Source organism: Triticum dicoccoides, chromosome 2A, assembly GCF_002162155.2.
Source record: "Triticum dicoccoides isolate Atlit2015 ecotype Zavitan chromosome 2A, WEW_v2.0, whole genome shotgun sequence".
NCBI lineage: Eukaryota > Viridiplantae > Streptophyta > Magnoliopsida > Poales > Poaceae > Triticum > Triticum dicoccoides.
The window spans coordinates 448,455,406-448,465,646 of record NC_041382.1 but is presented as its reverse complement, the minus strand read 5'-3'; the positions used below and the strand labels follow the sequence as shown (position 1 = coordinate 448,465,646).

The 10,241-nt window shown below is 41.9% G+C and overlaps 1 long non-coding RNA gene across 1 annotated transcript; it reads left to right on the top strand.

Moving 5' to 3' along the window:
• The first annotated feature begins 4,776 nt into the window (after nt 1–4,776).
• Nucleotides 4,777–7,843, top strand: LOC119354846. The gene is made up of 2 exons (XR_005171295.1): nt 4,777–5,770; nt 5,972–7,843. It is a non-coding gene; the product is annotated as an uncharacterized LOC119354846 (long non-coding RNA).
• Nucleotides 7,844–10,241: the final 2,398 nt, after the last annotated feature.

Here is a 10,241-nt window from a genome sequence, read left to right as displayed (position 1 = left end):
TGGCTGGCTCGACCCACTCGGGTTCGAGCTGCCGGAGAGGAGCGACTGGGAGGCTGCCTGCTTCTTCGTGGACGAGGGCGCGAGGAAGCGCTCGGGAGCAGTGGGATCTAGGAGAGAAGGGGGTTGCGCTGTGTAGCTGTTTGCAGGTCTCTCGATGGGGAATTGATCTAATCCAGCAGACTGGGGGTCCCACGCACCGCTACCTCATCTCTTCTGGTCCAGTCATTTTCTTTCCACTGATCCCCATCCACATACGACCTCTCTCCTCTCCATAGCACTAGCACCCGTGCCCACACCAAGTGACACAAAAGATTGTTTTTAACAGGGTAATGGATCCCAAGGACCGAGAAGCTGCATTAGAGTTAGAGATACTAAGAGAAGTACAGCTGGACCCTATTTCGTCCCTAAACATTCGAAACGCATGCCCGGTCCGGTCAGTGTCCGTAAAAATGACCCAATCGAACCCTTCATTTTTCTCTTAAATCGTCTAGACTGGCCGGCGTACCTTAAACCGGGACCAAATTGCAGCCAAGTGATAACTTCGCAATTAGAATTCAGAACTTGATTTTCTTCAAGGAGACAGTTCATTTGTGTATATACAAACCATTCATGATATAATTCTCATGTATAATGTTATCAAGAACAAAATGATTCATTTTTTTATATCACATGTCCACCAACTTATTCATGGTTTTGCTATAACCAACAATTTGCTTCCAATTTCTTTTGCAATTTGATCGAACTACCAATGCTTATATATGTGCTGCCCATAGTGATGAATGGAGCAAAAGCTGTCTTCAATGAGACAAATTCTTTTGTGTATATACAAATTATTCATGGTATAATTCTCATGTACAATGTCCGGAGGAACTAAATCATGTATTATTTTATCATGTGTCCACCAACTTATTCATGGTTTTGCTATAACCAACAATTTGTTTCCAATTCCTTTTGCAATTAGAAAGAACTCCCAATGCTCAACCTCGATGAATTTTGACTACAATAATATGTTTCTGCATGAGATTAACTACTCGGAAGTATCCCTCTATTGTGTGTATCCTGTGTATACTGATAGTTTCCCTCTATTGTGTGTATGCTGAATTTTATAATCGGTCCTATTTTGTGTCGCAATTCGGGGACTTAATGAAGATATCCTCCTATTGCCTACTATCAACACTAGAAGTAAAAACGAGTAGAAATGTGAGGGGTGGTGCAAGGAGTATCCCTTGCAGGGCTGCCCCCATGTCAAGTTCGATGAGGTTAGAATTTTAAAGTTTTAAACATTCCATTGCTCCGGCGTGGCTTTGTGACATGTGTGTCGTGTGATGGCCGAGCTGATCGCCTTGGATTGAGCAATGTTCACACCCATTGCGATTAGATGGACATCTTGCCACCGTCAACAATGAGGACAAGAATAAGTAATACTTTTATCCCGTTGCAACGCACGGGCCCTTTTGCTAGTATATATATTATATTATATATATTATATCTATCCCTAATAATAAAGCACGGATTGACTCCGTGGGTTCACTGTCACAATACGCTTCTTCCCGTGAATTTACGCTTTCAGTTTAAATTTAGAACATATTCGAGGTGGTACTAAAGGTAATTCAATCGTAGTTGTTTTATTTATTTTGCGTTCTAAGATTGGCCCGTCGATTGTGTACACAAATACATAATTGGGCTGGGCTTTCCTTCCCTAAAAAAAGCGCAATGTGTGGCCGCATTACACCCGGTCTCTTTCTTCTTCTTGCATCGATCTCTTTCTTCCTCGACAACAGCTCTGCGGCAAACCTGGACTCCTTCCTCTTCTTTGATCTCACCCGATCTCCTTCTTCAAGGGCACAATTCCTTCTCTTCAACGCGTACCAGATCGAGGAAAAGAAACTATTCGATTCGTTATTAGATCGAGAGGGAGAGGTCATGGGGACCAAGCACAAAGTCGTCAATGTCGTTGCTCCTCACCTCACTAATCCCCTTCGTTACGCCGCCATTGGTCCTCACGTTGCCACTTGATCGGCATCGAGGTTGTTGGCCAAATCGACAGAAAAATCAGATCGGGATAGAGAGGTCACAAACTCACGGGTACCAAGCATGAAGTCGAGAAAAATCAGATCAAGATCGAGAGGAAAGTGGCGAAGGGCGAAAGACTCGCAGGCATCGATGACTCCTCCACCGAAATCGCCGGCTGGTTCTCCAACGACACGCTTCATATGCGTACACACTCATGTCATTGTCCTGCCGACGACCCCTGTGCTGAAGGAGACAAGGAGAACGACTTCTAGTCAGGATCAAGACAACTCCTCCTCAAAATCAGCTGCTACTTCTCCTCTCTTCCATGGATGGGGACATGGTGCCCTGAGGCTTGGCTGGGTTCGATGGAGCAAGAAGAATTTGATGGGAGGAAATCATTGACATGTTGTAGTGGGTCTTGGAGTCATTCGGCAAAGGAGCCAGCCTCGAGGCTATTGGACGGGAGTCGACGGGCAGGGGATGGAGCGCGTCATGGCTGTTGGGCTCTGGTGCGGGCATCACGAGCGCATCCCGAGTCCATCCATCAGTCAAGGTGTCCACCCACTACAGTTCGAGATGCCGCTGCCAAGCGTGCTGACCAGAATATACCAGTCTGAACTTACATATTGTTACCATCAGTTGGTGATTCTTTTGCTACTTCGAGGGCCACCAGCAGCCCCGGCTGCGAACTTTGCATTGCTGGTATGTGTCTGTGGGACTGTTTCGCAGATAATGTCAACCAGCCTAGCAAATTGAAGGAACATGGTCTGAAGCTATTAGCGTATACTGTAATGTAGATTCTCCCAGTGAACATATCAGAATAGCAGGTTCCCAGATCTTAAATAAAGTGTAGCAGTTAATTGTTGATAATGTACTATAACCTCATTTGCATCTGCCTAGCCTTTCATCGAGCAGCACTTTGGTAAGCATATCTTGGGCCCAGGTAAACAAAGAAGAGTTGAGCTTTCGCTCTCTGGTTGGTTGGCTGAAGATATCTAGAGTTTAACCCTGCCTTGGTGTAAGGAAAGCCATGACCTCAATTCTGAACCAAAGAATCCAAGGATAAGCAGAAATATGCTATGCTTGCAACTTAGTTTGTATCTTCTCCAACGAATATTGCCCTGGTACTGACAGGTTGTTACTACATATCTTGGTGTGGATTTCACCAGCGGTTCAACTTTTCAATCCAGTATATATTCTGGTCGGTTTTTTCCCTCCTGATTAATTACCTGGCGATTAAAATTAAAAGAAAGGGACAATACTTTAAGACCTACATAAGGATTCTCAAGGTATATGTTTTACATGATCATATCGAATCACAAGAATACTTATGCCCCTGTAGTCGTCATCGCCAAACTGGGCGCTCCACACGCAGATGCTACTCGCTTCGGTTATGGATTACCTGAAGCTCCTGAACAATTTTCAGTTATTTCTCTCTTACATATTTTCAATTTCAGCACTAATTCATTGCCTAAAGCTTGCAGATTATTATCTAAGTACTTGCTATTCATTATTGCCTGAAGCTTCTGAACAATTTAGTTATTTCTCTGGTAATGGAAAATTATTATATATTTTCTTGTGCTTTCTTTACTGCAGAGACCACTAAGTATTCACCCGAGCCAATATATGGTGTTATAGATGTACACAGGTTCACTGGACCCATGATAGTCACGGTTGATACAGATCAAACCTTTGGTGGATAACTAGGGAGGAGAAAAATGTTGTACTGTAGTTTAATTGCCACTGGTCGCACATATACAAGTTCACTTACACTTTCGATACTACTCAAATATCCTCTAGATTTCTATGCAAATTCATGAATGATTTGCTTTCATTTATTGCTGTCAGGTTGAATGCGAGGAGCTTGCTTTATTGATAATTTCATGTTTGTGTGTTTACATTGCAATGGAGGAGGCATGTCATATATTCAGGTATGTGTATTGAAAACTATTTTTGTAGTAGGTTTATATGGATGACTACGAGCAATGTTATACAAAATCAAATGTTCTCATGTATCATTTTGGTTGTTATGCATGTATATTGCAGAGTAAGGCAGCCCCTATTTTTAACAATTCATACCCGAGAGCTGATGTGTTAGTTACTGCTGTAGTATTTAAATTCTTTAAATTTAAAGGATGATATCTAGCGGAGGAAGGACAAGACCTTGCAGCTGGAGTATATTGTCAGGCCATGACCCATATACCGTGACATTAGTTGTCGATAATGAAGTTTGGTATGCAGCTGGAGATGACATGATTTTTTTTCTTTATTATTCTATTGAAATCGCCTAGCTGCATTTTACATGTTAACCATGTATGTTTCCGGCTGAATCTGTTAATCGACAAATCATCGATCAAAATTTGTGGAAAGAAAATGCGATCTTGTCCTTGTAGAATGTTATTCAGTTGAGGTTGTTGCCGTAGGAAGGCTGGTTAATCTTCATTGATTTAGTTTCAAATTCTTCAGATCATTTAAATTTGGCATATGTGGATGATGATGGTAACTATATATAGCTACACTGCATATATAGATGGAGATCATAATGCCAAGGTAATGTACATGTGTCATATGATGAAGTAGTGGGTTGGGACAAAAAGAAGTGACAACATATAAGTATTTGTTTCTCCCGTTGCAACGCACGGGCACATTTGCTAGTATATTTTATATATTATATTATATTATATTTATATTTTTATATATATAATAAAGCACGGTTCACCGTCACCGTGGAATCGACCCGCAGTCCATCGTAGCTGGACCATAAGTAAAAAAAAACGTTTCATACGATTGTTGCCCCGCACGAAAAGACGAGGGTTCCTCTGCCGCCGCTGCCGCGCCCACATCTTCTTATCCCCGGTGCTCGTCCTCTCCCCGCCGTCACCGAATCCGGACGAGATCGGCAGGATCGGCTGCATCTCGCGCGACGCCTGGCCACTGTGCTCAGGGAGAAGGGAGAAAGTAGGAGCGGTGCTGCGACCTAGGCAGCAGCTCGCCAAGCCAGGCGGCGGCAAACGAGAGCCTCAACCAAGATTAGTCGTCGAAGCAGAGGAAGAGAGGAGCTCCAGCCGGATACGAGCAGAGGACACCGATGGATCTCGACGGCCATCGACGGGGACTTGAACGCCCCAGCCCCCAAAGCTCGCCTCATCTTCTACAGGCAACAGGGGACGGCTTCCCTCTTGGCGCCCGTAGGCAGCCTCGGCTCGCCGCCGTCGGGATCTGGCCAACACTGGCTCCTAGCGTTGCATCCATCAGTCCCGGATCTCGCCGCTGTAGGATGCAAGGAAGAGGATGAGGTACGACATGCAACAACGGAAGAAGGTGCAGAGCCAGCGATTCGATTTTGTTTGGTTAAAGAAGGTACAGGGCAACGACTGTATTTTTGATCATAATAGGATCAGTTTGCGTTGGTGGCGCAGTAGTGCTGCGTAGGCAGCTGCTTCAAATCTTCACAATGCTGGGTGAAGCCGTCAAGGTGAGATGATCGATTGCTTCTTGTCCATTGTCACCTTATTTAAGATTACTGACCTGGTTCCTCTTATTTCTCTTGTTGATGCAAACCTGCTCACTTCACAAGCCGCGCTCACAACCACCATCGTAGACTTCGTGGCTGGCATGCTTATCTTGTTTTCCTTTCTGGATCAGGGAACAAATTGCTCGATCATAATCGTTTTTTCTTTCTGTTCCAGGGAAGCACGGAAAGAAATGTTTCTATGCAGCATAACCCAAAAGTTTAATTTGACGTATTCCACCAAGCGTATGTTCTATAGCCTCCATCCTATAGTTTATTTCCTTTGTTTGAGGTTGTACAGAGGAGCTCAGCGACAACTGTGGTGCTGCTAGAATTACATCAGCTACTAACTTACGTACATATCTAAAAAAACTGCAGCTCCAGCTCCATGTAGTAATGACTTAGTATATTCTAATGCTCATAGGTACTGATTATTATTTTTTACAGGTTAATTTAATCAATTCCATTGACGTACTTTAGGAACGAGGCTGTATTGGGTGGTCTCTGACCGGCTGACGACAATACAGAGTTGCCGTAGTTGAGTTGTGTTCATGTAACACTGAAACTTGACATAGTTAGTATAAGAAGGTTTGGTTTACTTCCACTATGTTACTGTTCAATCTATTTTATAAACATATTGATTAGCCATTCTGGCAAAGAGGCATCTTCAATATTTCAGAAATCTCTTTTCCAGAAACTCCAATTCTGCTCATAGGAATTGCGATACCCAATATTTCTCAATTTGCTGACAAGGTTGTAATATGTGTATGCTTTACGCTTGCCGATCCATTGGAAGAGTATTTTCAAGGATTCTGCTGCTTACTAACTTTTTACATACATTGCACAAACTAAGCGTTAGGGTGACTGTTCCCTCTCATTAGAAGTAAAACATATCTTCGTATTTTTATAAGGCATTTCTCCCCAAAATTTTACCCAAACGATTCCCATGAAGTAATATATTTTGATATGTTTTTAAACTTCTAATTATGTACAGTACATTATTGTTGTGGTGTTGATCATATCAACCACGAAACAAGGTTTATATTTTTTTGAGTTCTTATTCTCTAATGATATAGCATTCACAGGTCCGGAGCACAATGCTAATTCATAGAAAGCATCTCTTGCTTGCGTTAATTTGGCCTAGAGTTTAATGTTTACATGATGCTCCGAAAGAATTGTATATTGTTTATCTCCCACAAGGTATTTTTTGATTTATTATGTGTACTTCTGTATTCAATGTTTTCTTAAATTATTTGACTTTTTGCACATTATGCATTGACTGACCATGATCTATGTGCCCAGATAGCAATAGAATCATCTTTGGAAAAAACTATTACTTGTGAAGATAAATAAAAGTTCCGTCTTACAAAATCAACTGATGTGCTGGTTGAAATTATCATGTTGGATAATATTTGCTTTTACTAGCAGTTGGGTGCTCTTGTTATTTTATTTCCACAAATATCATCACGTTTCGCTATTGACGTCATGCTATATTCCTTGACTGAAAGCAAACCCTTTAATTGCAGCTGTACTAAGCATTCTTTCCGTCTATATCATGTCATGATTTTCTTACTAGCTGTAGTGGTGCTCTTATTATTTTTATTTTCCAGAATTACTGTCATTTCACAGATGGTGTAAACCTTGTTCATGGCTAACTTATAGAATAGCAAACCTGGTTCATGGCTAACTTATAGAATAACAAACCTTGTTCATGGCTAACTTATAGAATAGCAGAAACAGATTTCAAAAACCATCAATATCAGGAACACTCTGACCATGTATTTGATTATGTTAAAGACCCAATATATGATGAGGTCCTGCATCTCCTGATGTTGAGCTATATAGACTGGTATTTCCAGTAAATTTTATTGACAGGCACTTTGGCGTCGTTAACAATTGACACACACTTTGGTGTCTCAGCAACCAGGTCGCCACCGACCACCACGGTGGCTCGCCGTGATGCCCTACCGCCACCCTATGTACGACACCAGCGGCGAGATGGGCGGGAACTCTTTGGCGTGCCGTCACACAGGAACAACACACGTCATACACTCTGAAGGACATGTTTGTCAGGCTTGACTTGACCTTGCTGCCTCTGTTGCTGGAGATCAGCCGAAGAGTTAGCTTATTGCCGCTTTGCTTCAATGCTCTTCGACTCTCCGTAATGAGCAGCTGATGGTGCTTGGACGAAACAATTGGTCAGAAAATGGGTAGTGATGTACTGGTGGTCATGTGTCCGCCCACTAAATGTAAAACACCAAAGATGATTCTTCAGGACTTGATACATTCCAATTACATATTTGGGTCTTCTTCTTCTTACTGTGATACTTGGTTTTACTTAGTAATCTTAAGATCAACTCTTTCGATTTATAACTATATGTAGAGCTCAGGACCCGACCTTGCATGTGGCTGGTTTAATTTGTTTACTGGAGAAATTAGTTTAAAAATGACCATAGTTTACCACATGTTAACACTATTTTTGTTTCAAAAAAATATGTTTGCACTTTTTTAAATCATAAAAAATTCCCCAAAATATTTCCATTTTTACTTAAAAAATCATTTAGAAACTTATAAAAAAACAAGCATTTTTTGAAGAAAAATCATCTGTTGAAAATGTGTTTCTTTAGAGAAATGTTCTAATTTTCATAAACGTTTAAGATTCTTAAAGAAGTGTTCCAATTTTTATGTAAACCTTAACTTCTATTAAAAATAAGCAAATTTTCATGGTTTCCTGAAAAGCCAAAAAAAAAAAAACGATTGACAAACTACTCCATGCAAAACTGCTCTTCCATCTAATGAAGAACCCTAAGTTGGCTTTTTCACGTCCAAACTTGATTCTACAAAAAGCGATAATCAGTTTTACCTTATCATCAAAGTTTATTAAAATTGGAAAATGGTGCACAATGGGATATGAAGCTGGTTGTGTCTCTTTTTTCGCCCGGTGCAATGCATGGGCATTTGTACTAGTTATTCTTACACAAGAAATTCCAGAAAATATTACAAACTTCAAAAATTCATAACTTTTAATCTGTAACTCCAAATGCAAAGATTTATATATGAAATTTGATCAGAAAAATTCAATATTTCCATCTGTAATGGTTTTATGCATGACAAAACACTTTAACCTTGCTGATTAGGTGAAACAAGCTAATGCACTTATATGGCTTAAGAACATAAGCTTCCATTTTGAATCCTTGATTCAAATAGACTCAAACCAACTTGTTTCACAATCCATTAGCCAGGACACCTCATATTGCCATGTCATAGCATGCATCATATTGTTGCATATTGCCATGTGATGATTGTGTTCTGTGATGTCTTTCGTGGTAGGTTCTGCCTCCGAGGATATTCTCGAGTATCCAACTGAAGGATGGTACCCTACTACTACTCCATCAGGCAAGCAGCCCTATTGATCATATCGATACAATCCCATGTTCTCACTCCTGCTCTCATTTACTGCATTAAGACAACAACGTTTCAAACTGCTGTGTGCTGCGGTAGTTGAACCCTTATCCTCTGCATGACCTGTCATTGCAACAGTAACTAGATGAAACCCACTAGCATGTGTAGGAGTTGATTAAGCCACATATGTGTTTCCTACCTTGCTATGCCTGCTATGCTTAGAGTTGTGTCAGGTCTGGTTTATCTGGGTGATGGGCTAGAGTGAAATGATTACGTCGGTAATGTGAGGGATGTGTTGAACATGATTTGGTAAAGGTATCGATGAGAGGCCATGTAGGAGTACATGGTGGGTTGTTTCATTGAGGTCGTCCCTAAGAACTGAGATCTGTATGTGTGATTTAAGAATCAGTTACTACCATGCATTGGGATCCTTAATTGACCCTCTCGGCTTCTTAACCACTCTAGTACTCTGTCCAGGAGTTGCAACTAGTTTCTGGTGTTTATAGGTTATGTGTTGGCGGCCGTGCGTAGCGCTGACCCTAGGGATGGGTTATGATGCGGTAGATACACCGTGGCACGGTGTACCGAGTCAGCCGTTTGGTGTCTCGGGAACCTTGTTCACATCGTTCTGGGCCGTATGTGGAAACCTCGGCCGGACTCCCTGCGGATGGAACCTGGATAGGCGATAAACCTGGACTAGAGACTTGAGTGTTTAGGTAGGCCGTGGCCGACACCCTCGTTGGGCTTCCGCTTGAAGGTTGCCGAGTACATGTCATGTAAACGACGGTAAGTGGTGAGAGCGTGTGTGAATAAGTACACCCCTGCAGGGTTAACATCATCTATTCGAATAGCCACGTCCACGGTAAAGGACTACTTGATTGCCTATACACTTTATAGACAAGTTAATGGTTACTACTAAAAGACTCAAGATAAGTGTGTGTACCGAGGATGGCCCTCTCGTAGGATGAAGAGGGAGGATCCTCAGTGGAGTATTGTGTTGGTGACTAGTGGACTCGTATGCGAAAACTATTTTACTAGTGGTGTCTCGTAGGATAGCTTAGCCAAGAGTCAAGGCTGGCTTGCTGCAATAACTCCACCACCTTTTTGAGAATGAGCATGTATAGTAGGATCTGTTGTAAGACTTGCTGAGTACCTTTGTACTCATGTTGCTTTAATTACTATTTTCAGACGACAATACCGCCCCCTCCGATGGGTTTTACGTAGACCTCGACGTCGATGAGTGACTTGCCACCCAGGTGGTGATTCTGGCAATGGAGGGCCCGTTGTAGATAGACAGGCTTCGTCAAGCCTTCTT